This window comes from Dermacentor andersoni, chromosome 2 (genome assembly GCF_023375885.2).
Source record: "Dermacentor andersoni chromosome 2, qqDerAnde1_hic_scaffold, whole genome shotgun sequence".
NCBI classification, from domain to species: Eukaryota; Metazoa; Arthropoda; class Arachnida; order Ixodida; family Ixodidae; genus Dermacentor; species Dermacentor andersoni.
The window spans coordinates 11,353,955-11,366,782 of record NC_092815.1 but is presented as its reverse complement, the minus strand read 5'-3'; positions in this window follow the sequence as shown (position 1 = coordinate 11,366,782).

Genomic DNA, 12,828 nt, shown 5'->3' with positions numbered 1-12,828 from the left:
GACGCAAACATCCTCCCCCCCCCCCCCCCCCCAACCCCGGCGCCGGAAATCATTCTGGATTTTGTTTAGAATGCTTTTTTTTTTGCGCTCGAACAGACATTTGGGCCCGAACAATGCGAACTCGAGCTGGATTTCGCGGCGACGCCCATACACCGGGAGTCGCATAACGCAAGGAGCCTCATCCGAGCGCGAAGTTTCTCAAGAGCGTTTTGATGCGAGCTAAATGCGAGCGAGCTCGTCGCGGAGGCCGCGGAATCTACAGAGCGCATGGATTTCAATTCCGAAACTTTATGGGCATAACGTTCTCATAAACTTTTGATGCGAAAGGTGTATTGATATTTCCATGCTTTAGATTTTCAATTCCAGAACTTTGTGGGTTTAATGTTCTTATAAACATTTGACGCCAAAGGTGCATTGACTTACTGAAGTCGTACATCGCACCATACAACGAGACAAGCCAAAACAACACACTATCAGACAAGTTGACAAAGCACACAGCGGGTTCCGGTGAGGCGAAGCGTTGTGGTGGTTCATTTGTGCCGTCAGGTCACAGAAAACAATATCAACATTTTTTTTCACCTGCAACAAAGCATCCATGTCAAGACACTGAAGCCAGCAAAGGTAACTACGTTCTTATTTATTTTCCTGCTTTGACTTTTGTTCCGAGGACACATTGAGCCTCTTCAATTTTCGTGTTTTCGCTACCAGCTGGCTGCCAGAGCGAGCTTGCGTTTTTCTCGTGTTGCCCCGACCACCGCGCGGCGCACTTCGGTGCGCATTTGTTTTTCTCTGGCCGAGTGGATTTTCGCAACATTTGAAGTCTGGCGAATCAAAAGGAAAAAAAAAAAAAAAACCACGCGCTCACTTACGGATGCAGTACCATGCCCCCTGGTTCATCGGTCCGCTGTTCCCGGTTCCTCAGGACTCCCTGGGTCGAAGGCTCGTTCTTCTTCGCTGTTCCCAGTTCCTCAGGACTTCTTTGGACGAAGGCTATTTCTTCTTCGCTGTTCCCGGTTCCGCAGGACTCCCTGGGTCGAAGGCTCTTTCTTCTTCGCTGTTCCCAGTTCCTCAGGACTTCGTTGGACGAAGGTTCATCCTTATCGCTGTCTCCCCAGTTATTGGATCTTGCCGTTGAGTGCGGGAGTTAGCCGACGTTGAGGAGGATTTCGAGATGAACACTGGAGGTTTATTACCATTTACAGTAAGAATACAAAGAAATTAACAGTAATAAAGTCATAGCTGGCCGGCAGCAAATCGGACGCTGCGGCCCGTGGCAAGAAGCCCGAAAGAGATGAATGAATGAAGGAATGCTCGCTTCTCTCTGCTCCCTGTCTCTGGCTTTTAACCCCTTAGGTGTCTCGGCGTCACGTCATTTTCGGCCAATCGTCGAGCCCGCTCAGGTTTCATTTTCCTCCAATGGTAGGCGCCCGTGCGAGTGCACTCACATTCGGCTCAGGGGGTCGCTCCATGGGCTTCACTGTCCGAGGGATGACTTGCCACGGGTGTTGCCTCCAGGTCTGCAACTGCCGTCACAATCGGCAGATGGTGTGACTCCGAGGGCTTCATGGTGACTTACAGCCGGCGTTGCCTTGGTGTTGCATCCCCATCTGAAAGCGCTCAGCTGGAGGAGACGGGTTGTTTTCGAGCGACCTTTCACAGCTGCAAAACAACTTCGCTCGGGACCCAGATTACCTGGAACCGCGCCAGGCTCCCGTTTCACTTTCGGGAAGAGTCAAGCAGTGGGACAATAGCTCCACGTGCGGCGCACGAGGTGGGTGGGGGTCGCCAACTTGTCTGGACGTGCTGCGCCTCGGGAACGTGGTAGATGCGCTTCTGCGCACCTCAGTGAGGTGCGACGGTGATTCGATGTGGTCTGGTGAACTCGAAGGATGCCAGGAAAAGGGCCCGTATCTAACATTGCGCAAGGGAGAAAAGCGGGGAGGAAGCGCGCCGCGTTTCGTAGCGCGCGATTATTAGGAGTAGTGAAGGGAGGCGGGGGGGGGGGGGGGGGGGGGGCTTAGGATTCTGTGATCTGTGATTTCGCAACTATTATGCCACTGTTATGAGCCTGAAACACGACGGCAATGCTTACAGTGGAAACATTCGAATTCACCACCCCGAAAGAAAGCAAAGGCCGTGATTTCTGCCGGAAAGAGGTTGTTGACTTCTTTTTTTTTTAGATCGTCAGGGGCCATTACTGATCGAATTTGCTAAACCTGTAGAAACTATCAATCGTTTCCGATATTGTGAAACGCCGGATCGGCTGCATGTCGCAATCAAGAACAAACGACGTGGAAATTTAGGAATGGTGTCATCTTGCTCCACGACAATGCCCGTCCCCACGTCGCTGATGTGGTTAACACTGAACTGGCATGCAAGCTTCAAGTGGGAAACACTGCAGCATCCGCGATACAGCACAGACCTGTCGCCTTGCGATTTCCACATTTTGGGACAATTAAATAACCAGCTCAAGAGAACCTGGTTCGTGTCGGACGATGACGTGAAAGAGTCAGTTACCGACTCTTTGAAGCAGCAACCCAAGAAGCTTTATGAGACTGGAATCGCGCGACTCGTTAGTCAGTGGCACAAATGTCTAAATGTTCATAGAGACTGCTTTTAAATACAGCACGCCGTTTGTCGTATATTTGCGTTGGCTCACTTTCATTTGACTCGCCTTCGTATATTTTGCAGAACTCCTGCTTTCTACATGGCCTTTCGGCTGCGACTATAATTTCATTGCGATTACAATACACGACCGGTGACAGCTGCTTCTGCGCAATACATTGGGACAAAGTACAGCGTCATTGAGATTTTCCCTGGCCGTTCTATATGTACAAAAATGTAAACAAGGTTCTTGAATCGCAACGTTTTATTAAAATATGCGTCCTCAACTTGTTCATTTCATGGCCTTTACATTTCTCTTTTTTTTTTTCTTTAGCTTGCCAAAACCACTTTCTGATTATGAAGCACGCCGTAGTAGGGGCCTCCGGAAAGTTGGACCACCTGGGGTTCTTTAACGTGCACCTAAAACTAAGTACGGGTGTGTTCGTATTTCACCCCCATCGAAATGCGGCCGCCCTAGCCGGGATTCGATCCCGCCACCTCGTGCTTAGCAGCACAACTCCATAACTACTAAGCAACCACGGCGGGTACATTTTTCATATCAGCGGCATGCACTGCTTTGCTGGTTTCGACCTGATGTGGTTGTAAAGTTCATGTGACACTTTCGCTACATATTAAATAGACAAAAAGCATGGAACCATTGATATCAGTCATTTCGGGCAGAATATTTTTTGGGATAAACGAGTATATTCTTTTATGAGAAAATATAGATTTTACCTGTTTTGACAGTGCGTAGCGTTCATGAATTCGTTTGCGGCATATTTGGCAATGGCAGTGCAGTTATTCATGTATTTGATACCTCGACAAATTCTACGAGGAACCCGCCGTGGTTGCTCAGTGGCTATGGTGTTGGGCTGCTGACACGAGGTCGTGGGATCGAATCCCGGCCACGGCGGCCGCATTTCGATGGGGGCGAAATGCGAAAACACCCGTGTACTTAGATTTAGGTGCACGTTAAAGATCCCCAGGTGGTCGAAATTTCCGGAGTCCTCCACTACGGCGTGCCTCATAATCAGAAAGTGGTTTTGGCACGTTAAACCCCATAATTTACAAATTCTACGAGGAGGCGGCCGAGCTGTCATGAGCACCCCCACCCCCCACCCCCATGAACGAAATTTCTGGCTGCGCCACTGGTCCGACCTATAGCTTTATGCGCAGTGATGATTTTTTTAAACTCGACCACTGCCCGAGAATTTCGTTATGTTATGAATTTCGTGTATCAGCTGCACCAGTCAGAGTAATGGCGTAGCCACGATTGGGGCGTGGGGGTTCTAGCCTGCTGTTTATTTCTGGATGTGTTTTCCGCCTTTCCGTAAGCTGCTATTCGTTGATCAAAGCTTTATGGGAGGCGTTTTGACAGCTAAAGACCTCTGGGGTATACGCCACTGTCAAACTGCAGAATGGACGTTTGTTGTCTGAACCTGCAGCAGAGATGTGATGGGCAACAGCCGTGCATGTTTTAACGCTTGATCGCTAGCGCCCACGTTTGTTACAACGCTACGTCGCTACGCGACGCTGCTCACGTCGTTGGCATTCACGCGCACGCACTGCGCCGCGAGACGTTAGTACAGGGATTAAGAGGTAGCTCGGGCCCAACTCCGACGCGGCCTATTGAAATACATGTAAAACGCAAAAACGTTTTTCTGAAATAACCCCTGGACCGAGTTTACTGAAATTTGTAGCATTTGAAAGAGAAAGTTAAATTCTAGTGACTGTTGGCAGCGAAATTTCGATTTAGAGCTTGAATTTTCTTTAAAATATCTTCAAATATTTGATCGTTTGAAAAAAATAGAAGCACGAAGTTTACAAATTCATAGCTCTGCATGAAGAACTGATATCACAGTTCTGTAAACGGCATCCATTAGATAATTCAAAGCGGACAAATTCGATGTGTCATTTTACATATTACGTGAATTTGTTACGTTGGTTACAAGGGTTCTGCAAAAGTTGTATTTCCCTATTACTGAATTTTTTTTATATTCATGTGTAACATATCAATTTTGTCCGCTTTAGATGTACCATTAGATACAATTCACAGAATTGTATTATCATTTATCGTTGTTGAGTTACATAGTTGTAAACTTGATAGTTTCGTGTTCTGAAAATTTTTGATTTTTGCCAATTTTCAATGAAAGATTGACGACTTAACTCGAAAATTCAAGACCAACAGTCACTAGATCTTAAGTTTTTCTTTTAAATGCAACAAACTTCGTCAAATTTGGTGCGGTGGTTGCCGAGAAAAACGAATTCTCCTTTTACATTTATTTGGATACGAGCACCCGAGCTCAAGCTTCCTCTTTAGCCAGCTACGAAGAACGAGTGAATGCGGTAGTGTGTGATGCGGTATTACACGCTGTATGTAAGAGTGGATGGCATTATGCGCCTTAGGGTCGGCGGGTAACCGCGGTAGTCGGAAGAGCTCAGTATTAGAGCTGGTTTGCTGTCTTGGCTGACGTGTTCGTACTTACCGATGACGCTCGAGGAAGTTATGCACGCACCTCCAATACACAGTCTCGCATCCAAAGATAACGGAATCGCCCATTGTTCTTTTTTTTTTTTTCGGAGACGCCAGCCCTGACAAACGCTCGCAGCTTACGGGTCACGCATGTACCCAGGGACGGCTATAAAGGCGGATCGCGAGTACCGCAGTACGAACTACCGCCTGTAAAATATGAAATCGCAAGATTGTACCTCTATGAAATAAGGTTCTCCCGAACACTTTGGCCAGTTGGTACCCGACCAAGAAAGCCAAAACAGATAGCCAACTGAAAACGTCTAGCTGGTACTGTGTTTCTGAAGGTGGCCGTTCGATGTCTTCAGAATATCAAGGTGATAAGAAAGCTGGCCGCTATCTGTTAAGCGCGGCGCGCGTCGGGCTAAACGGTGACTTCCTTAATGTGGCGTTACGCGTGCCCGATGACAGTAACGCAGGTGTATGTCAGTGTGCCATATTCCGCGCAACACGGAAGACCCGAGTGAAGTGACGGGATGCATCCAATTGCAATTTTGCCGGCGACAGCCAGTTGCAGCAAGGTGTAAGAGTGGGCATATACCTATGAAGATACCCCTCTTTCCGGCGGCTTTACGGGGCGCAAAGGGCAAAGGATGTTCCGGTATTCAGTAGCCCGAGCTCATGTACCCGATGCGTTGCGCCGCAGAATTGTCGACTGCAGCTGTATCAACACCCCATGAAATTATTGCGCGAATGTGCGGGATAAAAAATTTAGTTCGCAAAATGGTCGCTAAACTACTCGCCTTAGCGGAACGTTTCATGTGGGGTGCGCTCGTGCCGTGTGTTCATGCTGGGAGCAGGCGTCGCTAAACATACAGTCAGGTGTTGTAAGGCATTGAGGCTCTCGAGCCTCTCTTCCGTTCCGAACGCGCAGCGAGCAAAGACGGCAGCAAGAGGGCGTTCAACGAGCGCGCCCGGCGCTTGCGTTTACTGCGAAGCGTTTGTTGAGAGCGACGTTGCATAAGTGCGGCCTTCAAAAGTCGCGAATGGGATTCTCTGGATCGTCTTCAGACTCGGTGCGGCCGAAGAGTTTGGCGGCGTATGACTCGACAGGCTGTAGCCGCGGCCGCCGCGATGTTCGGCTCGCTTTTACTTCCCCTCTCCCGCTCGCTCCGAGAAGCCGCTACGAAACCTGCCGTTATGTTTCACGCTTTCCTTCCTACCCTCGAAAGTTTTGGAAAACTTATTTTTAAAGCGAAAGCTTTACTGGCCGCGAACTTGTGATTTCGCCGTGGCGGTGCTCCGAGGAGGCACATGACTTCACAACGCGCGCCTCACCGCGGATATTTCTCTCTCTCTCGCTCCTTAGTCACTACTGCGCATACGCCACTAGAAGCACCGAGCCACAGGTGTTTCGCCGCTGCGCATCGCCGCGCCTTTCCGCTACCGCCGTTTGGTATGACGTCACACCGCGTTCCTCGTCGTTGCGCTCGCCTCCGCTCGCTGCGCCAGCTGCGTCGCATGCCTGATGACATGTCGGAGGATTGAAAAGGAGAGCTCGCGTGCGCCGCAACCACAGTTGAGATGGCAGTATGGACGGCGACAATCCTGAGAAGCAGGAGGAGGCCTGGAATCGACATCGGAACTAGATGAAGAGGAAACGAATCGCCCAGGAAACAGTCGAACAGCGTGACGAACGACTGGTTAAACGCCGCAACATAGCTAAACAACCAGACTAACCTGGACTTGCAATCAAGATTAACTAAGGCTAACCGTGCTATGCCTTAGCTTTCGCTACGTATATCCTGGCATAGCCGAGCTAAGCTACTGCCAATTTTTTTTGTTAAGCGACGGCTTCCCTGCAGAAGGCGCTTGATGCAATTCAGCCTACAGTACTTTGGCACTGCGGGCGGCACGCAGTATGGGAGCAACGAAAGAAATATGAAATAGTGGACCAGTGACGCTGATCCCTCAATCCCTTTCATTGCGAGTGCAGACCAACAGTAGTGCAAGCTTTCGCTGACACGGACTTCATCGCGGCCATTTTTTTTATGGTGACGCCAAGAATTCACGCGAAGCGTGCTCTGTACTGTGCCCAATCTTGTGGTGGTGCCGCAGCTCGGATAATCACGTTTGTCCGTATAGCAGCAAATAAATACAAGGCTTTATTGATCAGAATGAAGAGAACTCGTAATTGTCATAGCATTGGCGCCCGCGCAGCCGGGAGGCAGGTCCATGGTGTTTTCCAGTTTTATAATATGGTGGGGAGATCAGCGTCACTGACACTCAATTTAATTTTCGTTTTCGTTCAAGGCTGCCCACAGCCAAAATACTGCGTGCCATAGTACCTACGACGATTTTTGTGAAGTTGCTGTTGGGCAAGATATGAATGTAGGGCTTCAATTTTGCAAATGCAATATTGCCGCTAAAATTGGTAATTAAAACTTTATAAACATATTGTTTTGTTACTTGTGACGTGAGCCATATTTTCCACGATGCCGCATTTGTATTGCATGGCGGCCAAGCCTTACAGTCTGCCAAAAGATGCGCACATGCGCTTATCACAAGTTATCAGTGCAGCACCCTGTGTCATTTGGCGCAGAAAAAGCAGCCTGTATACCTGCTGCATTCGCGATCTCTAGGAAAGAAAGCGAAGGAGAGGGGGACCCGGGGGACGTGCGCGGTATCCAAGGCGGCTGTACTGGTGCTGAAACCCGGAAATTGTCGATATCCTCGCCTTCCTCGACTACATGCGGGCGGGGGGGGGGGGGGGGTGCCAGAAGACCTATGGGCCTCGGGTGCCAGGCGACCTAGCTACGCCACTGATCTGGCCACTCTACATGGGCTAATGAATTGCGCCGGACAGGGGTGATTGGACGGAAGAGGTCCCCAAATTGGGTGCCACTGGGGCTAATTCCTGTGGGCGCGTGGCTAGCCATTGTAGCTTACTATTTACACATGCTTAATTCCCTCACCCTTACCGCTTTCTTTTTGAGTAACTAGGGGGAAAACAAGGTTTCTTGCTGCATGTAGCTTGAAATGGCCTTGTCCACCCGAAACTGAACATTCCAGCTCCGTCGTCACGTTCGTGTGTAGTTTTTCAGTCGAACGTTGACAAAGAGCATGTCACCACTGTTACGAACGGCCTGCAAGGGTACCGACCTACAAAATTTTACCAGCCATCTTCTGCTGCTGGGGTGACGAGCTTCAAAGAAGCGACCGTGGAGCCCTTCCCCACCTGCTGCGGCGACTTGCTTTGTAGGGGCGACGATGTGCCGTATCAACACCCCCTCGGCGCCGCTATGACTAAACGCGGTCGGTGGACCAAGTATTGTTAGTGGATTCGCCGTCGCCGTCACGGCTTGTTTGAAGTGGTGGAAATCCTGGGAGAAGATGCCTTGCGGCCGTCTCACGGGACTTAGAAGTCATGGACAGAAGCGGCGGCCATTGTCTGCGGGGTCAACACTGGGATGAAGAGGCGCCTGCTCAGGGCAAGACCCGTGTCTGCGAAAACCCTCTCGCCTCGGTGTGTTCAGAGAAACCTGTGCGGAAGTGAGTGTGTAAACCCTCCCCCTCAAAGGCGGGTCGACGATGATGACTTTGAACGCTCCCTTTGGTCGAACGGCCGTTTCCCCTCACCTAGGGATCTAGGGAAGACAGAGTGTATTTAAGGAGCCGTTGGCGGCTCCTGAGGGTGCATTCCTTTTTTAGTCATGTTATACTGATGAACTGTAACGTTCTCAAGTAAATACTGTAAATAAACCCATATCCCTCGTTCTCGATGCGAACAAGTCTCTCCCTTCAACAACGTCCTCAGCGTGGATAAGTTGGACGACGGCATGGGCCAGCTGCCATCTATTTCATGCCCGACCCCAACCATGACAACTGGCTGACAGCAGTGAGACAAACTTTGCGACGTGGCGCTGTGTCTGCGGTGAGTGCTTGGTTCTTGCTTTGACTGTCTAGGCTTCATTTTGTGGTTCTGTTTAGAACAGCAGGGAAGCTGGATTGTTCAGTGTTAACTAGGTTGTGTATTCCTAGGCATGCAGGTTTAGCGAGCAGGACCAAGGCAGTAAAGCAGCAATCATGGAGTTACGGACACTGCTGAGAGACGAATTGTTGATTGTTGGTGAGGAAATGGGCCTATAGAGGTGCGCAAGGAAATGCTAAAATCGGAATTATCGCACTTAATTTCCGAACAGGCCAGTGAGGAGGACATTGAAATTGGGTTACAACTTTTTAGGAAAAGAAAAGAACGGGAAAGAGAGGAACGCGAGAAAGATCGCGAGTTAAGAAAAATGCAACTTGAAAGCAAACGTTAGGAGCGGTCTCAAGGAAGTGAAGGGGCTCTGGGACGATCAAGTGAGGCAGAATCGTACCGCATGGGCAGGCTGTTAAAGCCATTTGAGGTCGGGAACGACATAGGCTTGTTCCTCGGAAAATATGAAAGGACTTGCGAGAAGATTAACTTCGGTCCGAGTACATGGCCACTGCGGTTGCTGTCTATGTTGCCGTGTGAGGCTGCGGAAGTAATCGCCAGACTCCGTGCGGAAGATTTATTTATTTATTTATTTATTTATTTATTTATTTATTTATTTATACATACTGCAGCGCAATTTGCCCTATAGCAGGAGTGGGTTGAGAAAGGTACAGAAAATGCATGGGAGTATACAGCGGTAAACACAAGTGAACATTTTTACAAAAGAGCACTGATGAAAGGAAAATACACAAGAAATTATACAAATGCTACCGGGCATGGGTGAGCACGATTATGCATCTAGGATGCATAATCGATGCTTCTAGATGCATATGATTATGCGAAGGTCAAGGCTAGTCTTCTGAAGAAGTACCGCTTTTCAGCCGAAGCTTTTCGGCAAAGATTTAGAAGCACAGGCAAGAAGGATAGCGAGAGATATCCGGAGTTTGCATATAGCTTAAAGGCCAACTTAGTCGAGTGGTTGAAAAGCGCGGAAGCGTACGAGAGCAGAGACATGATTATCGACTGCATGTGTCTAGAGCAGTTCTACAGAAGCATCCCACAATCTGTGAAGCTTTGGGTGCAATAAAGAGGCAATGTAAACACTGCGGAAAGGGCGGCTGAATTAGCCGAAGAGTACGCAACGCGTGAACGCCGAGGACGGAAATTGGGATGGTCGAAATGGACCGCAGCAAACATTTCCGTTCAAAAAGGGTTCGTAGACCGACGACCGGAGCCTCTAGACGTGGAGGAAAAGCCCTCAGAAAAGAGCGAGGAGAAATCAAACGGGAAAACCCGTACAAAAAGAGCAGAAAAGAAAGTTCGAATCTGTTAGACCGATCCACTGCTATAAGTGTCACAAACTAGGACATATCGCGGTAAACTGCTGGAAGCCTAGCGTAGTTTTCTCCTACGTGTATGAAAAAGACGAGAATATGGAACCTTTAAGTCCACATCCTCACGACCTGCAAGTTAATGGCAAACCATGCAGGGTGCTGGGAGACAGTGCCGCCACGATGGACATTGTCCATCCGTCTTACGTGACGGTAGATGACTTCACTGGAGAAGTAGCATGGATCAAACAGGTTGTAGAAGAACACAGCGTGTGTCTGCCCATGGCCAAAGTCAGAATCAGTGGACCGTTCGGGGAGCTCGTGACAGAGGCTGCAGTTTCCAAATTCTTGTCGCTGCAGTACCCTTACATTTTTTTCGAATCGGTCGGATCAGTTACTGTGGGACAAGGGGCTTAAACTGGGAAAGGGCGTAGTACAGGCGTTGACGCGAGGCGAAGTTCGTAAAATCGCGTCGCTTTCAGCTGAAAATGCCGAAGCTGCTCCAGCGCAAGTAGCAAAAGAGGTAACTTCAGTAACCAAATCGGAGCTAGGCTCGAGGGACGAAAAAATGGTTGAGGAAAGCCTGCCAGCTGACCAGCTCAATGAAAGCGGATCACTAGGGTGTCAAAGTTCACGCCTGCAGGAAGACCCAGCTGACGCACTCGCAAGCGAGACAGGGTCGTTATTATCACCGGCCTCAAAGAACTTTGATCAACTCTTACGTGTGGACAGAAAGTCACTGGCAGCCGAGCAAAAGAATGAAGAGAGCTTAGCTAAATTGCATCACACAGCTAAAGAAGGCATTGCTAGGCGTAACGTGACAGTACATGAGAGAGGAGGATTGTTGTATCGGCACTACAGGGATCGAAAGGGTAGGATTTTAGATCAGTTAGTCGTACCTACTAGGTACAGGGAGGACCTTTTGAGTCTCATTCATGGAAATGGGTGGTCCGGCCACCTAGGCATAAACAAATCAAAGGAAAGATTGCTTATGGAATACTACTGGCCTGGCTGTTTCAAAGACGTAGAAAACTTTGTAAGATCATGCGACGCCTGCCAGCGCTCGGGTAAACCAGGAGAGACATGGAAAGCTCCCCTAAAGGTAGTACCCTTAATAACAGAGCCTTTCAGACAACTTGTAATAGACACGGTAGGGCCTCTACCAAAAACAAAATCGGGTTACAGGTACTTGTTTACCATGCTGTGTCCGGCTACAAAGTTTCCAGAAGCAATCCCTCTGAAAGAGCTCAGCTCCACCGAAGTAGTAGACGCGCTTTTGACAGCGTTTGCACGAGTTGGGTTTCCAGCCGAAATTCAGGCGGATCAAGTGTCAGTATTCACCAGCGCACTGACTTCCACATTCTTGCAAAAGTGCGGGGTAAAGTTAATACGCAGTTCCGTCTATCACCCTCAGTCAAACAGTGTAGAGAGGTGGCATTCAGTGCTTAAGCGAGTTTTGCCTGCGCTCTGTTACGAGCACAAGGAGGACTGGGAGAACTGTCTGCCGGCAACTTTGTTTGCTTTGCGAACGGTTCCACATGAAGCGGCAGGGTTCTCGCCAGCAGAGCTAGTGTATGGGAGGACACTCCGGTTTTCTACTGAGAATGTTAAAAGAGATGTGGGAGGAAAGAGGAGAGAGTGCAACAGTGGTAGAATACGTGCTAAATCTATACTGGAACGGCTAAGTGCAGCCCAAGAGCTAGTCGAAAAGAACATGGGAGTAGCTCAAAAGAACGCCAAGTTCTATTACGACAAAAATGCGAGGCTTCGTACGTTTAACGCCGGAGACCTGGTGATGATCCTCAAACCTTCAAGAAAGAACAAGCTTGAAGTTCACTGGGACGGGCCCGTTAATGTGTTGCACAAACTTTCAGATACTAACTATGCTCTGAAAATGCCCGGTCGCAGGAAAAAGGTGAGGATATACCACTGCAATTTGATGAAGCCGTACGTAGAGCGGAGCGGAGTCGTTAGCTGTACCATCAAAGAGCAGGATGACACTATTACCAAGCTTAATGAGTATAAGGCGACCTCCAACTCTGAAATCAGCCTAGAAGAAGTAGTAAAACATTCAGTAAGCTCGCACTCTCTTAGACCCGAGCAACTAGGTGAGGTAAAAGGGATGTTAGGGGAATATCTCGACAGATTCAGCGATCGGTCAGGTAGAACCGAAATAATAACGCATGAAATAGAGCTGACATCAACCGAACCCGTAAGATCAACGCTTTACAGGGTGTCTCCACGACAGAGAGAAATTATGGAGGCAGAGATACAACGCATGCTAGAGTTAGGAGTTATTGAGCCTGCTGAAAGTGACTACACGTCACCACTAATACTTGCAGAAACCCCTAAAAAAGACCCTCGTCTGTGTGTTGACTACAGGAAATTAAATGCCATCACTAGCTTCTAGGGATCACGTGGGTTGCAATGTGGGCTTGTTGGTA